This window comes from Bubalus bubalis, chromosome 12 (assembly GCF_019923935.1).
Source record: "Bubalus bubalis isolate 160015118507 breed Murrah chromosome 12, NDDB_SH_1, whole genome shotgun sequence".
Classification (NCBI taxonomy): Eukaryota; Metazoa; Chordata; class Mammalia; order Artiodactyla; family Bovidae; genus Bubalus; species Bubalus bubalis.
In genome coordinates this window covers 83017237-83042446 of record NC_059168.1, presented here as the reverse complement: position 1 = coordinate 83042446, position 25210 = coordinate 83017237, and the positions used below count along the sequence as shown (strand labels likewise).

The 25210-nt window shown below is 43.5% G+C and overlaps 1 long non-coding RNA gene across 1 annotated transcript; it reads right to left on the bottom strand.

Annotated features, from left to right (window-relative positions):
- Positions 1 to 5252: 5252 nt before the first annotated feature.
- On the bottom strand, positions 5253 to 7420 carry LOC123328616. Its single transcript, XR_006639809.1, has 2 exons — positions 7006 to 7420; positions 5253 to 5344 (listed from the first exon to the last, which is right to left on the bottom strand). It is a non-coding gene; the product is annotated as an uncharacterized LOC123328616 (long non-coding RNA).
- Between the last annotated feature and the right edge of the window lie 17790 nt (positions 7421 to 25210).

Sequence of the window (25210 nt, the reverse complement as noted above, 5' to 3'; positions counted from 1 at the left end):
TTTAGTGGAGACAGTGTTACCTATGAGAGCAAGTGGAAGCATTGGATGGCACGAGACTGCCAGACTTCATGGAATCCATACAGATCAGGAGAAATAGAAAAAGACTAGTCACTTGGCGTCTGGTACCATGAGGTCATCTAGCCAAAATCCTTCTGGCCTATCCAGATTTTATACACTTTTTTTAAGAAATCCTTTACAATTCACATAATTTTATATATCAGTCTATTGAGTTCAGTCGCTCAGTCGTGTCTGACTCTTTGTGACCCCATGGACTACAGCACACAGGTTTCCCTGTCCGTCACCAACTCCTGGAGCTTACTCAAACTCATGGCCATCGAGGTAGTGATGCCATTCAACCATCACATCCTTTGCCATCTCCTCCTCCTCCCGCTCTCAATCTTTCCCAGCATCAGGGTCTTTTCCAAAGAGTCAGTTCTTCACATCAGGTGGCCAAAGTACTGGAGCTTCAGCTTCAGCATCAGTCCTTCCAATGAAGGAAATCAGGACTGATTTCCTTTAGGATGGACTGGGTGGATCTCCTTGCTGTCCAAGGGACTCACAAGAGTCTTCTCCAACACCACAGTTCAAAAGCATCAATTATTCGGTGCTCAGCTTTCTTTATAGTCCAACTCTCACATTCATATATGACTACTCGAAAAACCATAACTTTGACTACATGGACCTTTGTTGGCAAAGTAATGTCTCTGCTTTTTAATATGTTGTCTAGGTTGGTCATAACTTTTCTTCCAAGGAGCAAGCGTCTTTTAATTTCATGGCTGCAATCACCATCTTCAGTGATTTTGGAACCCAAAAAGATAAAGTCTGCCACTGTTTCCATTGTTTTCCCATCTATTTGCCATAAAGTGATGGAACAGGATGCCATAATCTTAGTTTTCTGAATGTTGAGCTTGAAGCAAACTTTTTCACTTTCACTTTCACCAAGAGGCTCTTTAGTTCTTCTTCATTTTCTGCCATAAGGGTGGTGTCATCTGTGTGTCTGAAGTTATTGATATTTCTCCAATCTTGATTCCAGCTTGTGCTTCATCCAGCCCAGTGTTTCTCATGATGTACTCTGCATATAAGTTAAATAAGCAGGGTGACAATATACAGCCTTGACGTACTCCTTTCCCGATTTGGAACCAGTCTGTTGTTCCATGTCCAGTTCTGACTGCTGCTTCTTGACCTGCATACAGATTTCTCAGGAGGCACATCAGGTGGTCTGGTATTCCCATCTCTTTAAGAATTTTCCACAGTTTGTTATGATCCACACAAAGGCTTTGGTATAGTCAATAAAGCAGAAGTAGATGTTTTTCTGAAACTCTCTTGCTTTTTCGATGATCCAGCAGATGTTGGCAATTTGATCTCTGGTTCCTCTGCCTTTACTAAACCTAGCTTAAACATCTGGAAGTCCATGGTTCATGTACTGTTTCAACAGTACATGGCCTGGCTTGGAGAATTTTGAGCATTATTTTACTAGCGTGTGAGATGAGTACAATTATGCAGTAGTTTGAACATTCTTTGGCAGTCTTTCTTTGGGACTGGAATGAAAAGTGATCTTTTCCAGTCCTGTGGCCACTGCTGAGTTTTCCAAATTTGCTGACATATTGAATGCAACACTCTCACAGAATTATCTTTTAGGATTTGAAGTAGCTCAACTGCAATTCCATCACCTCCACTAGCTTTGTTCTTAGTGATGCTTCCTAAGGCCCACTTGACTTCACATTCCAGGATGTCTGGCTCTAGGTCAGTGATCATACCATCATGGTCATCTGGGTCATGAAGATCTTTTTTTAATACAAAAAAAAAAAGATCTTCTGTGTATTCTTGCTACCTCTTCTTAATATCTTCTGCTTCTCAGGTTCATACCATTTCTGTCCTTTATAGTGCCCATCTTTGCATGAAATGTTCCCTTGGTATCTCTAATTTTCTTGAAAAGATCTCTAGTCTTTCCCATTCTATTATTTTCCTCTATTTCTTTGCATTGATCATTTGGGCAGGCTTTCTTATCTCTCTTTGCTATTCTTTGGAACTCTGCATTCGAATGTGTGTGTGTGTGTGTGTGTGTGTGTGTATAAATATATATATATACACCAAAGAGCATAAATTTCTCATTCCACAATGTGGATGTGGCCACTTTCAACTAGGTGTACATCACATTCAAAATACTGAAGAGCCACTCTGGGTGTCATTCTATTGAGATGTCTGTACTTGGGGGTCCCTACTTGGCTTTTTGAGTCAAATTCTGGTCCCCTGGGCAGGGAAGGGATGACAACAGAGTCCTGCTTCCACTCGACCCTCTTAAAGGATGATGCTTTTATTCCAATAAGTGAATAGCATTACAAAAGTAACTAGCAAAACATCTGGTAGAACATAGAGACTCAGACCCTTGTGGTTTTCTGACAACAAAAGCAAAAATCAAACAACCATAAAACCCCAAAATCGTTAGTGCTCTCCTTTGCTGCTAACAAGAAAAACAGGGTGACAGGAAAAACAAACCTTTTTCTAGCAGCAACTTTTAAGAGGCAGTCGTTACAGAGAGCCTGACAAAGGCTCATGGAACTACGGCAGGGATGCTCTTTTTAGTAGCTTTTTTATAGAAGATATAGAAACATGCTTTATTTAGTCATTTCTTATATGGCCCTTCGATAAAAGAAAAGGACATCCTCTTAAATAGCCCTTCTCTGGAGACATGTTTACAGGTGTGAGAGTAATGGGAGTGTGGCCTGTAGCCTGTGGTGATCTGAATTGGTACAGAGTTAGCTTGCTGATGCTAAAGGGGGAGAGAGGAGACCACACTGCCCATCTCAAGTACTGCTCAGCTAGGCTGTTGAAGGGAGTTGGCTACTAGCCAGTCAGTACAGAGAGCTGGGATGGGACTCTGTCCTATAAAACCTGGGCCTTTTCTTGGGCAGTGGCTTCTCTCTCTTTTTCTCCTTTAGTCTTTTAATTCTTCCAGCATCATTTTTTTACAGAATTCTTACTGGAATACAGTTACCTTACAGTGTTGTGTTAATTTCCACTGTACAGCAGAGTGAGTCAGATATATATATATATGTAAATATATCCCCTCCTTTTTGGATTTCCATCCCATTTAGGTCACCACAGAGCACTAGGAGAGTTCTCTGTGCTATACAGTAGGTTCTCATTAGTTATCTATTTATCTAAATTTCCATCAGCAGAGGAATGGATAAAGAAGATGTGGTACATATACACAATGGAACATTAATCAGCCATAAAAAGGAACAAAAATAGGTCATTTTTGTAGAGACATGGATGGTCCTAGAAACTTATGCTAAGTGAAGTAAGTCAGAAAGAGAAAAACAACTCTAGGATATTAACACATATATGTGGAATCTGAAAAAAAAATTGGTATGGATGATCTTATTTACAAAGCAGAAATAGAGACAAAGATGTAGAGAACAAACATATGGATCCCAATGGGGAAAGAGGGAGGCGATGAATTGGGAGATTGGGATTGACATATATACACCAGCATCATTTTTGAAAACCTTCTTTGTTTAGGCACAAAATTGCCCCAGACTGCAACATCAGGAGAAGAAGGTTGTTGCCATGGCTGCTAGAGTCTTGCTCCAAAGCTGGCATCCTCCGAGGATTGAGTGAGTTCTGAGGGTTCACTTGGGTTACTGAACAGAAGAAACCAAGTCTATCACATTTCTTGCAATCATGGTCTCTCTCAAACTGCCACATAGAGAAGTTTGTAATGATTGAGTCTCAGTAAATCGGATAGTCACTGAATAAAGGATTTGTATCCCCTAGAAGATATGTTGAGGTTCTAACCTCCAGTGCCCATGAGGGTGACCTGATGCAGAAGTGTGGACTTTGGAGGTGTAATCAAGTCAGTATGAGGTTATACTGGAATTCTGTGCACCCAAATACAATGAGAGCTATCCTTATAAGAAGAGAGAAATGTGTATACAGAGAAACAGCAAGTGTGTCATGGGAGGTTGAAGGCAGAGTGCCGAGGTCCAGCCCCGGCTGATCCAGGGTATTCGAAGGAGAGACGGCTAGGCGACCTATTCAAATGTTAATTAGAGATAATAAAGAGTAATAGAATGAGGATAGCTCAGTAGGAAAATTCAGTGGAGAAAAGAAGCTGAGTGGCTTGGTTTACGCGGAAAATCAATATAACCCGTGACACCAGGTTAGCTCTGACCACGGAGGCCGCAGGCGCCCTCTCGAATAGCGGAAGATGCCCCACCTTAGACACCTTCTCGAGTGGGTCTTAGAAGCCCAGGCAAATAAATGGTCGCAGAGGATATCCGCGCTCCAGATGGACACTCAGCTGGAAGTTAAAGGGAAGAATGACATGGGGAGACCAAGCGTTGGTGAGCAAGGCCCATAGCTTTATTTTCAACAGGGGCTTTTATACCCTAAGTTACACATAGAGGATAATAGGGGATGCAAAGTCAGCAGTCTTTGATGCTTATCAAAAACCAGGGTTTCTTTCCTGCAAATTTATCGTATACAAATGGTTTAGGTGATTTACATCATCTTCTGGCCAGAGGCCTATTAACATTTTATGACTCTTGACAAGCACTTATCAACAAAGACGTATTTTCTCTAAGAGTAATTATTTTAAGGTTTAGCGCCATCTTCCGAAGATAAGATTACGTTCCTATAGGGTGGATGTATAATGGGTTTACAAAGGAAAGAATTTACTACCTTAAGGGTCTAAAGTTACTAACACCAAGGCCACTACTTATTTTTTCTACATACCAACTATATTAATTAATACACATTCAAGGATACAATTCAGGGGATGTGAAAACTTGGCAACAAACATTGGCTTATCAATGAAATCTTTTACCAGTTTTATTCTGACAGTTTCTAATTCTCTGAGAGGCTCTAAGCTATTTGAATATCTTAAGCTTCCAGTGCCTCTCGAGGCTGGGAGACTGTAAACAATCGTATGCATAGCTGTAGGTGTCCGGGTAAACTTGTCAGGCGAGTTAGAGAGCCATCTGAAGGGTTTTGGATTTAAACACTCCTAATTGCCCAGGAACTTTATTAATTGGAGCTGTAAGTTAACTCTTTGACAGAGAGAGCGAGATGGTGGTGGGGGACAGCCCCCAGTAAAGTCAGAGGTGAGAGCACAAAACGATAAAGTAGGCAGACTCTGGTTTTTTGGGGGTAGATGCTCGAGAATATCTGGGGGGACTCCCTAGGCTCAATCCCGCCTTTGCGTATGCCGAGCCTCCTTCCTCATGACCTTTGTCACGAGTGGAATGTCTCTCGCCGGCTCCCGGCATCTCCCCCTTTTTTATTTCTTAAAACAGCCAGATGTAGCTCAGTCGCGAGCCTCTGAATGCTCTGCCGAAGAATCCTGACAATACAAGGAAGAATGATTATGAGAAGCAGAATTAAAACAGCCACCGTAGCATAGCTAAGGAAGGTAGACAGAATATTTTTTCCTGAAATGTAGTTAGAGAAAGTATGGAAGAAATCATTTGCTGTTCCAGCGGCAGTAAAATCTAATCGGGAGTGTTCCATGGTTGCTATTTGATTGTGAAGTTTCCCTAAGTCTAGACCAATGTCAGAGCTGTTCCAGATACCTGAAATATGGTTTTTAATCTTTTCCCATTCAAAATCTGTCTCATTTACTTTCAGGGGTGTTACACATATCCACCGATAGTCAGCATGACAGGACAATGCCATTTTCACCTTTAAAGCCTGCAATTCAGTCCCAATATGTATTACTGCTTCCTCTAGGGCGTCTACCCTCATTTCTAACTTCCTGTCTATAGCTTCCTGTGTTGCCAATGCTAAAGAAACATTTTTGGACATAGAATCAACATATTGAGCAGTATGTACTTGTTGAGTCAATGATATTGCTGCCACAGTAACAGAAGTGATTGCACTTATCAAAGCTGCTGTTCCCAAGATAAGTAAGCCCACAAACCGTCGTGTTCGCATTAAATCCTGCAGTTGTTGTAATACAGCCAAACCGTAATTATCATACCAATAAGAATGCACAGACACAGGTATCATGAGATAGGGTGGGCGTTTCAACACAACAAAAGAACAAACATTATATTGGGGGGTCAAACAAGATGAAAGCATACATTGTTCACAAGTTACTATATTGGGTCCACCTGAATAATTCATGTGTACATTTAATCTTTTGGAGTCATTAGTAAAGAGAAAAACATAAGGTGAGGGTACACAAGCTAAAACAGAATAAGTAGAATTGCTATTTGGACGGAATAAGGAAATGGGAGCAGTGGCAGCAAGGGCCCTCCAAATTTCTGGCTGCCAAGAAGTTCTGTTCTTAGTAGTATAAGACAATATGGGTGACACAAATCGATTATTATGCCATCTAGTAATGCTTAATGGCCAGGAAATAAAATCTTTCTTCCAATTATAAAATCTGCTGGGAAAGTCATCAAGGGGCAATGGGCTCCTACCTAGGTCTGAGTTACTCCAGTCTTGAATCATGTAATTCCCTCTTCCCGGTATTCTATAATCAGCTCTTAAACGATAAGTACAAGATTTCCAAATCGGATACCCTGTACGATCATCTATGGTGTTCCATACGGCATCTGAAGGCTCAGTATTATAACAACTTGGATATCCAGGAGGGGGTCTATGGAATATAAATTCGTGGGGATCAAGGGCCCCGGGCATACGAGCCTGTAAGACCCAAAGCGCTAGACGCCCTCTATGTTCAATACCTGAGGCTGGAGAATGAGTCAGAACTGCCTTTTTAGAGGCTCTGACACAGCCTTCTTTAGGGGGAATAATAAAGCTTTCTATATCACTGGGAAAGTTAAAGCAAACAGGAAGGTCGTCTGCTAATCCCCTGAAGGTAAAATAGAAATTAATAGGATATTCGTCTGTGGTATAAGAAGTATATGACCCTCCCAGTAACTGAGGCTGGTTTGTGTGGACCCGTAGGGGGTCATTGTTCCAGGTAACAACTTGAAAGTTTGGAGGATCTGGGAAGTAGGCCCAATACTTTTCAGGAGCAGGGGAGGAGGCGCTTACCTGGCAAGATAATAAGGCAAGCATAGCAATAAACATCTTCTCAGGGGAGGTTGGAGAGCCCTGCAAAGAGGTTATTCCCCGTGCTTGATGGCAGAGTGTCTTTATTTGTCCCCAAGTAGGTATGGAGGCATTCCGGGTCGCCTGAGTCAGGCGGCCTGACCCCCTCTTGTGAGACAAAGGATCGGGGGGAGCGATATCCTGTATGTGAAGTTGAGACATCTGTTTGGTGGGCGGATCCGTTCCCTGCTCATCCGGGATCCCTGATGTCAGTTGCTCCGATGTCAGTGGTGTTTCCCGTGCTGGCGGGGGGAGCGAAGGCAGAGGAGGCCCTTTCCTCTTTCGGGGTCGCTGCGGCCGTGAAACCCGGTATCCGAGAGCAGAGACTGAAGTGATGCATGACAAATCAAGGACCACCACAGATGGCTCATGACCACCAAGACTGTTCACAGCCACCAAAAGTTAGATAGAGGCAAGGAAGGATCCTCCCCTAGCACCTTTAGAGTAAGAATGGCTTTAATTTCAGATTCTAGATTCCCCAAATGTGAGAGAATACATTTCAATTGTGTTAAGCCATGAAACTTGTAATACTTTATTACATCTGAGCAAGTGGTCCCTAAGAGACCTCTAAGTATAACCAGAGAGATACAGAAATGGAAAAACAAGAAGATTCTGAGTTCATTGGGATTTATTTTTTCCAAACCCATGACTGTTTGGGGATCTGCATGATCTGGCAAATACAATGCAAATTATAAAATAACATTATAGCATTAGAGTACTAATGGTATAATCTCACCAAATGCATGAGATGCCAGTACCCTGAGGCCACAGGACCTACGCTGTCCTGAGTCCTGCCCCCTTTTTAGTTTGCCTTGGACCTGGCAGCCTTCCTCTGCTTCATGTCATAGGAAGGAACCAAAACAACTTTACCTACCACCTACCTTTCAAGGGCATTGGGAAGATCTGTGTCTCCATAATGTTTGTCCAAGAAATTGGAGCTTCCTGGAGTCCTGTCAGTAACTCAGTGTAAAGTATGTTATTATCCCTGCAAACCTTGGCACTTCTTTGTCACTTTCCTTTTGAAAGGAAAATTATACTTACCCAAAGCATTTCATTACCACCTGAACTGTCTGCTTGATATAAATTTAGAAACCTAAATTTATATAACCCATAGCCAAATGCATTAGAGTTAGGAGCCCAGGGCACCTATAATATTGCTATTAGAGAAAATAAATTTTGGCAAGTGGCCTTGCATGACTATTCAGTTTAAACTCTGAATCAGTTCAATTTAGGGAGGTCCCCTCACATGATTTTGTGGAATATTTGCCTACCTTTGTTTACATTCCCTACAAGAGTTTATTCCAGGTAGGTCTTAGAGACTCATTAACGGAAAATTCTATTACCATCCAACTGAATGTTAGGGATTCTTTCTTTGATGTAGCTATGAAAAACAAAGTCCCATTTAGGGGAGACATATGAACCCCATATCGGACCTTCTTGACTGGCTGAAGATGTATGTTGAGTACATGCCATAGCTGGAAAGCCCCATGGATACTTCGAAGTTCCCTACCCCCAACCTTGCTTTGGTAGCACTTTGGAAAGGGGGGAGTGGATCATGTTAGTTAGGCTGTGTTCCTTCCTTTTAAGCTCATGTGTTAGTTTTCCCTAATCCTGAATCTCTTTGGATGGAGGTGTAGACCTAGATATCAATCCTGTGCTTGGCATGTGCATTGGTGCCTCAGTTTCCTCATATATAAAAATGGGGAACTAATACCTAGCTCGTAGGATTGCTATAAGAATTAGATAATTCTGTTAAAGAAGTTAAGATGGTTCCTAGAATATAGTATTCATTAATAAAAGTTAGGTATTAAAAGCAAAAGGAGATAATAAAGAAGAAAAAGAGGGAAAAATGTATTATTAGTGGTGGCAGTAATAGTACTAGATTCTAAGTTTCCCCAAGATCCCAGAGAGACATGGCTAGTAGAAAAGAATGCAGTAGAGGCTACAGATCAGACTTGGCATGAAAGTTTTCTCTTGAATTCTCTGGACATATCAAGAAAGTCAGTCAACTGATCACAAGCCAGCCAAGGGCTCTTCCAACCAGGCCAGCTGTGCCAAGCAAAAGAATGAATGGTATCAGGGCCACGTGGTTGTAAAGTCAAGCTGCAGCTGCCAGATCCATCATCTGATGTGGCTGGCAGAATAATGGCTTCACCAATGTCCATGTCCTCATTCCAGGGACTTGTGAATATGTTATATGTCAAAAGGGAACTAAGGTAGCAGATGGAATTAAGGTTGCTAATCAGTTCAATTCAGTTCAGTCGCTCAGTCATGTCCAGCTCTTTGGAACCCCATGAATTGCAGCACGCCAGGCCTCCCTGTCCATCATCAACTCCCAGAGTTCAATCAAACCCACGTCCATCCAGTTGGTGATGCCATCCAGCCATCTCATCCTCTGTCATCCCCTTTTCCTCCTGCCCCCAATGCCTCCCAGCATCAGAGTCTTTTCCAATGAGTCAACTCTTCGCATCAGGTGGCCAAAGTTCTGGCGTTTCAGCTTTAGCATCATTACTTCCAAAGAACATCCAGGGCTGATCTCCTTTAGAATGGACTGGTTGGATCTCCTTGCAGTCCAAGGGACTCTCAAGAGTCTTCTCCAACACCACAGTTCAAAGGCATCAATTCTTCAGTGCTCAGCTTTCTTTATAGTCCAACTCTCACATCCATACATGACCACTGGAAAAACCATAGCCTTGACTAGATGGACCTTTGTTGGCAAAATAATGTCTCTGCTTTTCAATATGCTATCTAGGTTGGTCATAACTTTCCTTCCAAGAAGTAAGCGTCTTTTAATTTCATGGCTGCAATCACCATCTTCAGTGATTTTGGAGCCCAAAAAAATAAAGTCTGACACTATTTCCACTGTTTCCCAATCTATTTCCCATGAAGTGATGGGACCAGATGCCATGATCTTCGTTTTCTGAATGTTGAGTTTTAAGCCAACTTTTTCACTCACCTCTTTCACTTTCATCAAGAGGCTTTTTAGTTCCTCTTCACTTTCTGCCATAAGGGTGGTGTCATCGGCATATCTGAGGTTATTTATATTTTTCCTGGCAATCTTGATTCCAGCTTGTGCTTCTTCCAGCCCAGTGTTTCTCATGATGTACTCTGCATATAAGTTAAATGAACAGGGTGACAATATATAGCCTTGACGTACTCCTTTTCCTATTTGGAACTAGTCTGTTGTCCCATGTCCAGTTCTAACTGTTGCTTTGCTTCCTGACCTGCATATAGGTTTCTCAAGAGGCAGGTCAGGTGGTCTGGTATTCCCATCTCTTGAAGAATTTTCCACAGTTTATTGTGATCCACACAGTCAAAGGCTTTAGCATAGTCAATAAAGCAGAAATAGATGTTTTTCTGGAACTCTATAGGCTACTGGAGAAATAACTCCAGAAAGAATGAAGGGATGGGGCCAGAGCAAAAACAATACCCAGTTGTGGATGTGACTGGTGATAGAAGCAAGGTCCAATGCTGTAAAGAGAAATATTACAGAGGAACCTGGAATGTTAGGTCCATGAATCAAGGCAAATTGGAAGTGGTCAAACAGGAGATGGCAAGAGTGAAAGTCGACATTCTAGGAATCAGCGAACTGAAATGCACTGGAATGGGTGAGTTTAACTCAGATGACCATTATATCTACTACTGCGGGCAGGAATCCCTCAGAAGAAATGGAGTGGCCATCATGGTCAACAAAAGAGTCCGAAATGCAGTACTTGGATGCAATCTCAAAAAGGACAGAATGATCTCTGTTCATTTCCAAGGCAAACCATTCAATATCACAGTAATCCAAGTCTATGCCCCAACCAGTAATGCTGAAGAAGCTGAAGTTGAACATTTCTATGAAGACCTAAAAGATCTTTTAGAACTAACACCCAAAAGAGATGTCCTTTTCATTATAGGGGACTGGAATGCAAAAGTAGGAAGTCAAGAAACACCTGGAGTAACAGGCAAATTTGGCCTTGGAATACGGAATGAAGCAGGGCAAAGGCTAATAGAGTTTTGCCAAGAGAACGCACTGGTTATAGCAAACACCCTCTTCCAACAACACAAGAGAAGACCCTACACATGGACATTACCAGATGGTCAACACCGAAATCAGATTGATTATATTCTTTGCAGCCAAAGATGGAGACGCTCTATACAGTCAGCAAAAACAAGACCAGGAGCTGACTCTGACTCAGATCATGAGCTCCTTATTGCCAAATTCAGACTTAAATTGAAGAAAGTAGGGAAAACCACTAGGCCATTCAGGTGTGACTTAAATCAAATCCCTTATGATTATACAGTGGAAGTGAGAAATAGATTTAAGGGACTAGATCTGATAGATAGAGTGCCTGATGAACTATGCACTGAGGTTCATGACATTGTACAGGAGACAGGTTGCTAATCATGCGGCCTCAAAATAGGGAGAATATCCTGGATTATCCAGATGGACACGATGTAATCACAAGCATCCTTAAACATGGAAGAGAGGCATAAAAGTCAACATTTGAAGGCTGTTCTGCAAGAAAGACTTGGTCACCAATTGCTGGCTTTGAAGATAGATGGGACCATGAGCCAAGGAATGTGGGCAGCTTCTAAAAGCTGGAAAAAAAAAGGGATGGCTCATCCCCATAGTCTCCATAAAGGAACTCAGACTTAATGCACCTTGAGTTGAGCCCAGGGAGACCCATTCTGGGCTTCTGGCTTCTAGAACTAAAAGATGGTCATTTTATTTTAAGCCATTACATTTGCAGTACTATTTTGACCATAAGAAACCCATACCTCTACCAAGAATCAGACTGAAGTATATCCTAACCAATACCCACCCAAGGGCTGTACATCTCCACAAACACAAGAACAGTTCATCAGAGCAATATCATTTTATGTGATTTAACAACAGACCTTCTAAGAGAAGCAAAGTGCTTGATAGAGTGAACCCTTGAGAGACAGAAGCTTGAACACAAGAGAACAAGCCCTTCACTTTGTTCCTGTCCCTGACTCTCTGAAGCCCTTTCCTCCTTGAGTCCCTGGGAGCTTTCCTCTGGAGGTGGCTCTCAGTTCAGTTCAGTTCAGTTCAGTCACTCAGTAATGTCTAACTCTTTGCAAACGCATGGACTGCAGCACATCAGGCCTAGGCCTCCCTGTCCATCACCAGGATGATGATGGAGCTTGCTCAAATTCATGTCCATAGAATCGGTGATGCCATTCAACTATCTCACCCTTTGTTGTCCCCTTCTTCTCCTGACTTCAATCTTTCCCAGCATCAGGGTCTTTTCCAACGAGTCTGTTCTTCGCATCAGGTGGCCAAGGTATTGGAGTTTCAGCTTCAGCTTCAGTCCTTCCAATGAATATTCAGGACTGATTTCCTTTAGGATGGACTGATTGGATCTCCTTGCAGTCCAAGGGACTCTCAAGAGTCTTCTCCAACACCACAGTTCAAAAGCATCAATTCTTTAGCACTGTGCTTTCTTTATAGTCCAACTCTCACATCCATACATGACTACTGGAAAAACCATAGCTTTGTCTAGACAGATCTTTGTTGGCAAATAATGTCTTTGCTTTTTAATATGCTGTCTAGGTTAGTCATAACTTTCCTTCCAACGAGCAACATCTTATAATTTCATGGCTTCAATAACCATCTGCAATGATTTTGGAGTCCCCCAAAAAACAGTCTTTCACTGTTTCCATTGTTTCCCCATCTATTTGCCATGAAGTCATGGGATCAGATGCCATGATCTTAGTTTTCTGAATGTTGAGTTTTAAGCCAACCTTTTCACTCTCCTCTTTCACTTTCATCAAGAGGCTCTTTAGTTCTTCTTCATTTTCTGCCATGAGGGTGGTGTCATCTGTGTGTCTGAGGTTATTGAGATGAGTAAAAAAAAAACCCTGGGTATGTAAACAGTGGAAATATCCCTGGGAATGAGTTTGAACTCCTCTGTTATCTGGGGACTCCCATTTCATGGAAAGCTTCATTTTTTTGTTGTTGTTGTTTAGTCACTCAGTCATGTCTGACTCTTTGCCACCCCATGGACTGTATAGTCTGCTAGGCTCTTCTGCCCATGGGGATTCTCCAGGCAATAACACTGGAGCAGGTTGCCATGCCCTCCTCCAGGGGATCTTCCTGACCCAGGGATCAAACCTGCACCTCTTATGTCTCCTGCATTAACAGGTGAATTCTTTACTGTCAAGCCACCAGGGAAGCCAGTGGAATGTCTTGTAGAATTTTCATATTATTGAAGATTCCAAGGGACATTTGAGAATATCCTCATTAATGCCAAACCCTCATATCAGATATTAGATAGGAGAATGTTTTACAGATCTGATGCAAATGTGGTGTTGTCAGTATTGTTAAAGGCTTAAGTACCATTTAGTGGTATTTTTATTATAATAGTAGCATAGAATGTGGGGGAATTAAGGGGATTATGTATTATATTAATTAGCAACAATTTATGCTTTTAGTAATACTCTTAATCATTAAAATCTGTCTTGGGGGGCAAACAGCTAACACAAGACTGTAAAAGAACTACCTGATTTGACCTTTTTCCGTGAGCAATAATTCTGTTTTAGGAGCTATCTCATTTTATATGGGAATCCTATATAATTAATTGCAACTTTGATTTCAAGAGGGCATTTTACTATATTAAGAGTAGGGTTAGTCTTATGGGAGATTCAGGAGAAGGTATTTACATAAGGAAATGAACACTAATTCCTGTGTAATGAACACTCTTTCAGAACCTCTTCCTTCCCCTTCTCCCTACCCCCACTCCATCCCAGTGAATCTGCAAACTTTATAGCAACCTCTATAAGATTTTTGAGAGATTCATACACAACACCATACTAACATACGGTAGAGTGCTCAGCTTAATATTTCATTCCATGGACAATACTTATTAAATTTTTGCCTATCATGTTGAGAATGAAAACAACATTTGTGTGACCCACAGGAGTAGAGGCAAGGAAGATCTCAGCAACAGGGGACAAGTCTAGAAGCCATGGCTGCCCCAAGCTCCATCCAGCTAGCTATGGAACCAAGGAGACTATCTAAGACCACTTCTAACCATGGGGCACATCACACAGCCTGGCTGGGAAGGTCTGGCACGAACAATAAGACAGCACAATGGAAATGCAGGTGGCACAGAAGTCAAGCCCTGGGTGCTGGGGTCTGATCTAATCTCTGCCAAGTTACTTACCACTCCATATCTACCCTTCATTACTTATATTGGACAAGAGTAACAGTATCTACTTTATAGAACTGTGGTGAGGGTTATAGTTGTAAAATATTTAGAACAGTGCCTGGTGTGCAGTGAGTCCTAAATGTTTGTTTAGAGGCAAGAAGCCTGGGTTCAGGTCCTAACATGCTGTATGACCTTGAGCAAGTTGGTTTGACTCTCCAGGCCACATGTCCATTGTCTGTTAGTGAACAAATATTGATAAAACTGTTTCATTGTTAGAGCATCCCTCATCCTTGTTCTTTTGGGAGAGTCAGTATGTGGGGTGCAGTTCCAACACTCGTCCCCATTTGCCCTGAAAGTAGTCCTGCAAAGAAAGTGTCTGAGTTGGATGATCACTGCATGGTCATCTAAGTGTCTTGAGCATTTTATTGTGCAATTTATTTGGCAACTGGGAGGTCATGGTTAAGAGCTGATTTGGAGAGGAGAAGGGACAGAAGTCAAGGTGCAGAGAGCATCAGAGGGAAGGTGCAGAACTAGAGATGGTAAACTTAGAGCCTTGGTCCAGACTATCTCCATAGATGTTGGAAGAGATGTAAAGGAGGAAAATCAGGCACAAACTGGAGGGAAATGTGGTTGAAGGAGAGGTGTGTTTGCTAAGACAGAGATGTGTCCATCTTTCCATGCTGTAAGTAAAGCAGAGCACAGGACTCAAATAGGAGGGACAATGGCTGACTGATGAAGTGAGACGCCGGTGGCTGTGGAAGGAAAGCAGAGGGTCTCAAATCCTCTCTCCAGGAATTCTGCATTGGGAACTGGATGCTTTAATTGAGCTCTCTGATTTCAATGAATGCCCGTGAAAGAGATAAGCACATGTTAAATTCCCAGCTATCCCCGGCTGATCTCTGTCTTGCAGTTGGTGAAGAAATAAAAGCAAAAATGATAGAGATTGATTTCCAGCTTCTCAGGAGGCCTGGCTGGCACTGATAATGCAGTTGATACTCTAATTACTCTGAGAGTCTTTGGCCCAGAGGCCCTGGAACCACCTCCTGGGTAATCCTACAGGACTGTCACTCTCCACAGGGTCCCACCACCTCCAGGAAAACACAATCACCAGGCAGATCTGTAATCCCATCAAGTCTGCAAGTCTGTTATGGGAGCACATCTGAAATGAATTTGATTAACAGACACCAGTCTCCAAATAGTAATTCCAAGGCTGCTCTTCTGATCTCAGGTCCCATGGTGTCCCACTTTCTTCGGTCTGTCCAGCTCAGTCCTTCACCAGAGAGGACCTGAGTCATCTCATGCTGGCCTCTCAATTCATCTCTTGAATTTGGCAACTGGTTGCTCCAATGCCTCTCATTGCTGCCTTTTCTAACCTTTATTGTACCTACTAATCTGCATGGCCTGTAGCAACAGAGATCCACTTACTCATTGTTTTCTTCATTCCTTCATTGACTGATCACACAGGCTCTGAGGTGGGCACTAGGGACTCATAGATGCTGAGGACACAGTGTCCTCAAGGAGCTCGACATCCAGTGTACAGTCCCCTCCTGGAAGACTAGAACTACCCAAACGTACAGAACAAGCATTTCACAAAGCCTATCCCCTGGAGAAGGAAATAGCAACCCACTCCAGTATTCTTGCCTGAAGAATGCTATGGACAGAGGAGCCTGGGGGGCTACAGTCCATGGGGTTACAAAGAGTCAGACATGACTTAGCAACTAAATCATCACCACCACTCTTCCTGTTACCCCTCCTCACCTTTTGCCAAGTCCTCAGGCAGCGCCATCACTAGGAATCCTTTGACTTTATCCACTCTCTCATCAAGTCTATAACCTGCGAATGTGCTCGGTCTCTCAGTCCTGTCTGACTCTTTGTGACCCCATGGACTGTAGCCCTCCAGGCTCCTCTGTCCATGGGATTTCCCAGGCAAGAACACTGGAGTGGGTTGCCATTTCCTCCTCCAGGGCATCTTCCCCACCCAAGGATCAAACCCTCATCTCCTCCACTGGCAGGTGGATCCTTTACCCCGGAGCCACCTGGGAAGTCCCAAGTCTGTAACACTCTCCTTCTATCAGTTAGTTTGCTTTATGTTTCAAATCATAGAAAAAATATTTTAATCATGAATAAATGACTTGGTTCACATAATTGCAAGCCCAGAGGTAGAGCAGACCTTCTGGCTGCCTGAAGCCAGTGCCTCAGGCTGCTTCTCGGCTATCACTCATCTGTGTTCTCCTATGTGGCTTGAATTCAGATTTAGACTCACAGAAACAAAGTAGGTGTAGGAGGATCAGAGGAATGGGAAGCTACACTCCAAATTTTTTAGCACATTTCCCCTCACATCTCGTTGACCTGAAAGTGACTATGAGGCCATGATAAAAATGATCCCCAGAGCCAGAAATAGCTGTGTATTGGATTGATTTAGACCTGGGGAGCCCACACCCATTCCTAAAGCAAGGCAGTAAGATTTTTGATTCGTTAGGCAAATCAGAGCCCTTTCCAAGAGCTAAGGATGAAGGCATTGCTCAAAATTTCACTGCTTTGGGACTTCTCTGGTGGTCCAGTGCTTAAGACTCCGTATGTCCACTGCAGGGGGCATGGGTTCATTCCCTGGTCAGGGAAACAAGATCCTGCATGCTGTGTGACCAAAATAAATAAATTCATTGCTGCCCAACCAAGGAAAGAATGCAGGATGGATGTCTGTTGATCACTAGACGATGACATGACCACAACATGGGAACAGGAACACTCACTATGGCTCTGACCTTGACATGAGTGGAAAACACCTGATGCTTCTTCTGGATGCAAAATCTCCATGGGATCAGGCTAGAGGGCTTCAGGATGCTCAGCCTCCCTTCATCTATTGCACTCTCCCCTTCCCAACAATATCTGGGATATCTGTTCCAAGCATTATTAACAGGCAGATCAGAACCATAACTGAATTATTCATAAACTGTTATATTTGTCTGCTGGTAGCTTGGCCTCTGATGTGAGAAGAGAACTATTTCCCATATGGCCTTAGTTGGAGAGGTCATTTTTTAATCTGCATCACACAGTAATTTTCACAGGCAAGGGGACAGTCTCAGAATTACCCCACAACCATTGACTTATTTTCATGTAAAGGTTAAAGGAAAGACACCTTTTTGGAAAGCTTCTGTTTATGAATGACTGAAGCTGGGTTTTCAGGATTTCCTGAAAAGAATTTGTGAACGATGAGGTAGAGAAAAGTCTCTAGGTGTGAAGTTCAGACTCACTCATGGGCTTGAAGAGTAGGAGGAACCACAGCATGAAGCAAAGAGGCCTCTCAGGAGATGACATGGGCCTTGGATCATTGTCCAAAATATTAATAGCATCACTTGCTCTGCTCCTAGAAGGAGCTGTGTGTGGAAAAGCCTTCAAGGCATGGCAATGAAATTATAGCCCCAGCTTATCAGAACAGGAAGGACTTTTGAAAACAACTAAAGCCAAGTGAAGTTAGGTGACTCCTCCAAGATGATTCTCCTAAGGGGGTAACTGTTTGGAAGAGTCAGAGATGAAAAGAAAATAGGATTTGGCAGAGCCAGAATGCAGGGTGGGTCAGACCTATTACAGACCTTTGAAACTTAGTGTTGGTAACAAGAATAGACAATGGTGCTCAAACAATAGCTCACTGAAAGTCGTTTCAGAGGGAGTCGGGAATCTTAGGGTCAGACACACAGAGCCAGTTTTGGAGCCAAAGAGGAATTCTGCCAAGTGGCTTGTAGGCTGCACCCGCCAGGGTTTATTGTCTGCATCTCTCCTGTATCAGCTCTTGCAATGGAGGGATTTTCAGGGTGTTTTGTATTTGTGGTCCTGAAAGACTCCATCCAGAAAGGAGAAGGAGGAGGCTATACAAGTATTCGAATGCTGATGTTGTGCTCAGTACTGCACACTTATTGTGTGCTCCTATGCCACCCCTTACTCTCCTACACAAACTCACATGTACACACTTTAATTGGTGCTGCTGGTTCCCTCGTCCCCAAGTCTGTCTGGATATGTCACATTCCCAAGGCCCCAGCGCTCTGAGCAAAACTGAGTTAAAAGTATGGCATTCCCAGTTGTTTTAAACAAAGAAGGATGACATGGCCTTTGGCTCCCAGAAAGGCTAGATACCTTGCTTGTTTCAAGAACAATTCTGAGCATCTACTGTGTACTGTTAGACTGGAGCTACAGAGAGTGGGGTACAAAAACGATTCTCCACGTATGTATGGGATCTAAAATGTGACACGAATGAACTTACTACAAAACAGAAACAGAATCGCGGACATAGAGAATAGATTTATGGTTGCCAGGGGAAGGCATGGCAGGGGAGGGTCGGACTGGGCGTTGGGGATTAACAGTTGCAAATGATTATTATAGAAAAAAGATAAACCACGAGGTCCTATTGTTTAGCAGGGGGAATGATATTCAATATCTTTTAATAAACCATAGTGAAAATAATATGAAAAAATATATATATAATATACATACACACACACACACATATATATGTATAGAAAGAAAAAGAAAGACAGAAAGTCACTTAGTTGTGTCTGACTCTTTGTGATCCCATGGACTGTAGCCTACCAGGCTCATCCATGGGATTCTCCAGGCAAGAATAATGGAGTGGGTTGCCATTTCCTTCTCCAGGGGATCTTCCCAACCCAGGGATCGAACCCAGGTCTCCCACATTTCAGGCAGACTCTTTACTGATGGAGCCACCAGGGAAGTCAATATATATATATATGCATATATACACATATATGTATGTATTATTGCTATGTGCCAGAAACTAACATAAAATTGTAAATCATTCATACTTCAATTTTTTAAATATTATCTAGGAGTAAGAAATAGATAAACGATATGCCTATTCAACTCAAACCCCTGAAAGATGTGATATCTAGCCATCAGATTAGCAAAGAGGGAGAGAGAGTACGTCTGACTTTCATGACATACTTTCAAGGGGGCATTTTGACTGTGTATTTCATGTCAGGCAGGACCTTACTGTGGATCCCTGGAGGCTGAGGGAAGCACAGGAACAAAGCCTCCTGGGTAAAATGTGCTAAGTGTGCCTGCCTATTCCTAAGGGGTGGCAATTTATCTGGGGTAGGGGACATGCCACCCTCAGAGAGATGAGGCACCTACCATGCCAGTGTTTCACACCTGGTTCAAGAAACTCTTCCAAAAAATTCAGATCAAGTGTTTCTGCCTTGTTTGTTGGGAACTTTTGCAGCCAGACTACCCATCAGTAGGGAACCCTGGAGGTCCCCTGTTCCATTCCATTCCATTCCATTCATCACAGGCTTCCTGTAAGCATCTGGTCAAACTTCACATCAGTGGGGTACTTCCTTCATCCTATACCATCTTTGAACCAACTCCAGTCTTCCTCTTATATCCTCACTGCAAACCTTTATCTTCACCCCCTGAACCACGTGTACAGTCCCCCAGTCTCCACTCTCAGCCCAGGTTCTCCATTAGGGCAGCCACACTTCCCACAGAGCCAGCACTGGGACCTTTCTGGAAATCGGCCATGCCATTTCCCAGCTTAAGGCCATTTCAGAAGTCACTACTGAGCACAAACAGCTAATAAGTTCAGTGTGTTCAGATAGAGGGAGCTACTTCTGATAGAACAGCTCAGGGCTTCCTGGGTGGTTCAGTGATAAACAATCTGCCTGCCAATGCAGAAAACATAGGTTCGATCCTGGTCTGGGAGGATGCCACGTGCCACAGAGCAACTAAGCTTATGCACCACAACTACTGAAGCCCATGCTCTAGAGCCTGGGACCCACAACTGCTGAACCCACATGACACAACTGCTGAAGCCCACACACCCTAAGGCCTGTGCTCCACAACAAGGGAAGCCACCACAATAAGAAGCCTGAGCTCTGCAATGAAGAGTGCCCCCACTTGTCTGCAACTAAGAGAAAGTCTGAGTGCAGCAATGAAGACCCAGCAAAGCCAATAATAAAGAAATAAGTAAAAATTTTAAAAAAGAAGTAGAAAAGCCCAGAAAATGTCCAGTCAGATTTCTGTCCATTCTAAATAATAATTAGAATTATTGGGCATAGAGCAGCCAGGCAAAGGACAACCAGGAAGGGTATTCTAAACAGGGATCAATAGGTGGAAGGAACTTGGGGCTCAGAGCACCCACATTCAGGGAACTCCATGTACTTAGAAACACTGAAGCAGAGGCTGGTGGGGTAGCAAAGGTGAGCAGCGGGCTTGGGAGGAAAGCAAAGCCCTTGGACTCTCTGAAATCCTACAATTCCAAGATTTCAGTGGTCACATCTCATGCATTCCTGGTGAGTGTGCCTCTTACTGCCTCGGGCCTCCTGTCCCCAGGCACCTCCTGACCTCACCTTCCTTGGATCTGGGATTCTTAGAATCATATTCTTGCCCTCCTTCAATTAGATCAGCCCCTGCAGCTCAGATGGAGAAGGAAATGGCAACCTGCTCCAGTACTCCTGCCTGGAAAACCCCATGGATGGAGGAGCCTGGTAGGTGGCAATCCGTAGGGTCGCTAAGGGTCGGACACCACTGAGAGACTTCACTTTCACTTTTCACTTTCATGCATTAAAGAAGGAAATGGCAACCCACTCCAGTGTTCTTGCCTGGAGAATCCCAGCAACGGGGGAGCCTGGTGGGCTACCATCTATGGGGTCGCACAGAGTCGGACACGACTGAAGCGACTTAGCAGCAGCAGCAGCTGTGACTCGGATAGTAAAGAATCTGCCTGCAATGCAAGAGACCCATGTTCAATCCCTAGGTCAGGAAGATTCCCTGGAGAAGGAAATGGCAACCCCCTCCAGTATGCTTGCCTGGACAATTCCATATACAAAGGAGCCTGGCAGGCTACAGTCCCTTGCGTCACAAAGAGTCAGACACGACTAAGCGATTCTCACTCACTCACACACTGCAGTGTTTTTATCTCATGTCCAGGGCATTCTCAGTATTTGATTAAGTCCTTCTAACATGGAGGCAGGGGAAAGGCTTTGGAGAAAACTGCTTCCCCGATGATGAAGGTATTCAGAGGCCAAGAGGAGAATAAAGTTCTATTACTTGGAAGACCCGGGCAGGTGAAAAGGATTTCTAAGAGCCTGCAGCAGAAGTGTCTATTTTCATGGAGTCATGTCATAGCCTGTCATATGAGCCGCCCATGAAAAGAATTGTAAGGGAACTTGAGCTCCAAGAACAATTCTCTATAATGCACTCAATGCCATGGGCTTTCAAGACTCAAAAGAAAAGATGAAACCCCAAGGGTACAGGAAAACAGTCTCTATTTGTCAGAGAGCATAAGCCTGCCTCCACCCACACCTCCAACACACCAGCTTTCAAAAATGACCTCTACCCAGACCTGGCAGGGCTTGTGTTCATATTCAGTCCAGCATTTGTCTTTGTGGTTTAGTCATTCAATCCCACTTAATTCAGTCTGGTGGATTTTCATAAAGCCACTACTCTGGGCAGGGCACTAGGCTGAGGAGACAGGGATGGAGGAGGACTCCAGAATTATTATGCCCAAGAATTCTGACCCTCAAGGAGTTTAGATCCTAATCCAAAGAGACAGACATTATCACTAGGTTACAGGCAAGTGGCTGCTCAAAGAATTTCAAATCCAGGGTGTGGGAGAGAGTATCCCTCCCTAGCTCCAGGTCACACCAACTGCCTTGAATCCCAGGTAAAGTTACCTCCTCCATGATCCCACCTCCACCTGCAGTGGAGGCAGTGAGGCAGCCCTTGGAAACCTGATTCTCCCTGGAGAGGAACTGAGAGCTTGCTGGAAGATTTCAGAATGTGAAGGGCTTCAGGGAAGGGGAAATTTTGAGGCATGAGGACGCCTTTTATAGGTCACTCATGTCTTCCTACATCACAGTTTAAAATCCAAGGCCTTGCAGAAGCAGCGCTGCAGTTTTTCTGACTTTGCAACCCTAAGGTCTAAGCAGGGACCATCATCAGCACTTTATAAAGGAGGAAACAGGAGCCTGGAGAAGGTGAGGGCCACAGAGAGACACAGCAGAGCCAGAGGACAGCCCAGGCCTCTTCCTGGTACCCACATCCATCTCCCAGCTGATCCCAGGAGCTGTCCTAAGTGGTGAATTTTATTCCCTGGGATGAGACCTGGAGTACAGCAGACATCCAGCAGGTGGGAGCTGGTCACAGTATCAGATGAGGGAAGAAATTTGAAGCTTAGCAAAGGGTGGCATGCCTGAGGTCACAAAGCTAAGTTCTAACAAACACAGATTTTCAGTACAGGTCAGTTCTCTGCCCACTGGCCTTTCCCAAACACCACACCCTTGTAGGCTAAGAAATCAGACATCACCAGCCTGGGTGATGTCTCTTTATTCACTGACAGCTTACTCTTCCCGCATGGAAAGGAAACTCTTTCCTGATTATTAATAAAACATCAATTAGAGAAAATTGCCAACAATTTCCAGAGCAGCAAGCAGCATCTCAGAGTCTCTGGCAGGGAGAGAAGAGGCTTGATGAATTCCATAAAGAGAAGTCCTCAAGCCCAGAAATGTGTACTTGTCCAGTCCACCTGTAGGTAGCAGCACTTTGAGCACCTGCTGGCCATCTCTGGCGGTAACCAGACTTGCATGGCTCAACATTTATGAAAACCTTACCATGTCTTGGGCACTTTTCCAGGTTTCAAGTGTCAGAGACACAAAGATAAAAAAACTACAGGCCCCCATAACCATCCTAAAATGCAGTGGTAGCCTTGCCATCCAAGCTGGTTGACAAATTCCTTGAGGAAGGGATTATGCCTCCTCCCTTCCTGGAGTGTCCGCTAGGTCACGTGCCATCCTGGACACAGAGAAGTGGATGAAGGGCCTTGGGTGCCAAAAAATCAGATTGCTCTGGGATTGCAAGCCCAAGGTTCTTCCCCTGGGAGTGTGTACCATGCTTCTTCCTTGCTCAGAAAAACAGAAGGTAGGATGGACACCAGGACTCTGCCTGGGAACCACCACCAATAAAGTAGAAACTCAAATACCAAGCCAGAAATATAAGCCCCATAAGCTTTGTTAGGCTGCATGCTTCTCTTAAAAATACCTTTCTTTAATCTTCAGTACATATGTCTTTACCAGGATCCTATACATTCAGTCAGTCTTCCAGGTACATGTACATCCATCATTTTATTTAACACTCCCAACCCTTTGGTAAGACGGACATAAGCATTCCTATTTTGTAGACGTGAAATAAAGTCTCAAAGATATCAAGTGACCTGTGGCCCAAAGAGATCAAATGTCACACCCAGGAAGGGGCAGACAGGAATTCTAACCAAGGTCTCCAGGCTTTACTGCAAAACTCATCACCTTGCCTTTGAGCACCCTTTCCCCACCAAATAGATGTGCACAGGCACACACAGATCAGCACAGTATCCAGAAATTCATGGTGAATCAATTCTGCCCCAGGATAAATGAATGATGCTGAACTTTCTGCAGATTCCCACCATTTACGACAAGCCTCGCGCACACATCAAGGATGGGAGAGCCAAGGGGCTGTGAGCATAGCATTCAGAGCCACATGGCTTCCCTCTACCCATGACCAAACCACCAGCCTCTTTGTTCTCAATTTCCTCACTCATGCAATGGGACAATACCGATTATATCCACTCCATAGAGTTGTGGTAAAAGGTAAATGAATTAAAACAGGTAAACCAAAGAGAACGGTGCCCAGGGCATGGTTTGACTTATTGAATACAGGATGCCTTACCAGGCAGTGGGCACCGTATTTCATGTACGTTTTCTCTACTCTGTCCGACAAGCTAGCAGTGTCAGTTCATCGCCCTCATTTTTCAGGTGTGGAAGCTAACACTCTGAAAATTTAGATCACTTGTCAAAGGTTACACAACTGGGAAAGATGAGAGGAGAATTTTGACCTGTTCCAAGCTGGAGAATAACAAGTCCAAAGAACCAAGCCAAGATGAGCCCTTGAGTTTTGATCACCAGCAGAACAGTTCAGAATGCCTGTGTCCTCACACCTGAATGAGAGCCCTGACCCATCTCAGACTGAAACCTCCACCAGAGGTCTTGGCTGATATCCACTTCCTACATCTTTGCTCTTCAGACATGTCATGCTCTCAAGGCTTCTTCTTCAAATCTGTGTAAAACAAAGCACCATTCTTCCATCCCTCACAGAATCAGAACTAGGGAAGAATTTCCCAAGAGCCTTGCTTCTCTGATTACTTTCTTGAACACCTCAGGGAGTTGGAATATCTTGGCTTAAAAATGCTTCTAATGTTCATCCCCATGCTGAATCTTTCCAATCATCTGTTATTTATTCTTTATTAGTAACTAAAGAGTCAGCAAACCCCATTCAGCATGCTTACCTGAACATCTGGAACTAAAAGCATGTCAAATGCATTCGTTTCAATGTGCACATTTCAAATTATGGATTTATTTTTTTATTTTTTTAATTTTATTTTATTTTTAAACTTTACAATATTGTATTAGTTTTGCCAAATATCAAAATGAATCCGCCACAGGTATACATGTGTTCCCCATCCTGAACCCTCCTCCCTCCTCCCTCCCCATTCCATCCCTCTGGGTCGTCCCAGTGAACCAGCCCCAAGCATCCAGTATCGTGCATCAAACCTGGACTGGCAACTCATTTCATACATGATATAATACATGTTTCAATGCCATTCTCCCAAATCTTCCCACCCTCTCCCTCTCCCACAGAGTCCATAAGACTGATCTATACATCAGTGTGTCTCTTTGCTGTCTCGTACACAAGGTTATCGTTACCATCTTTCTAAATTCCATATATATGTGTTAGTATACTGTATTGGTGTTTTTCTTTCTGGCTTACTTCACTCTGTATAATAGGCTCCAGTTTCATCCACCTCATTAGAACTGATTCAAATGTATTCTTTTTAATAGCTGAGTAACACTCCATTGTGTATATGTACCAGAGCTTTCTTATCCATTCATCTGCTAATGGACATCTAGGTTGCTTCCATGTCCTGGCTATTATAAACAGTGCTGCGATGAACA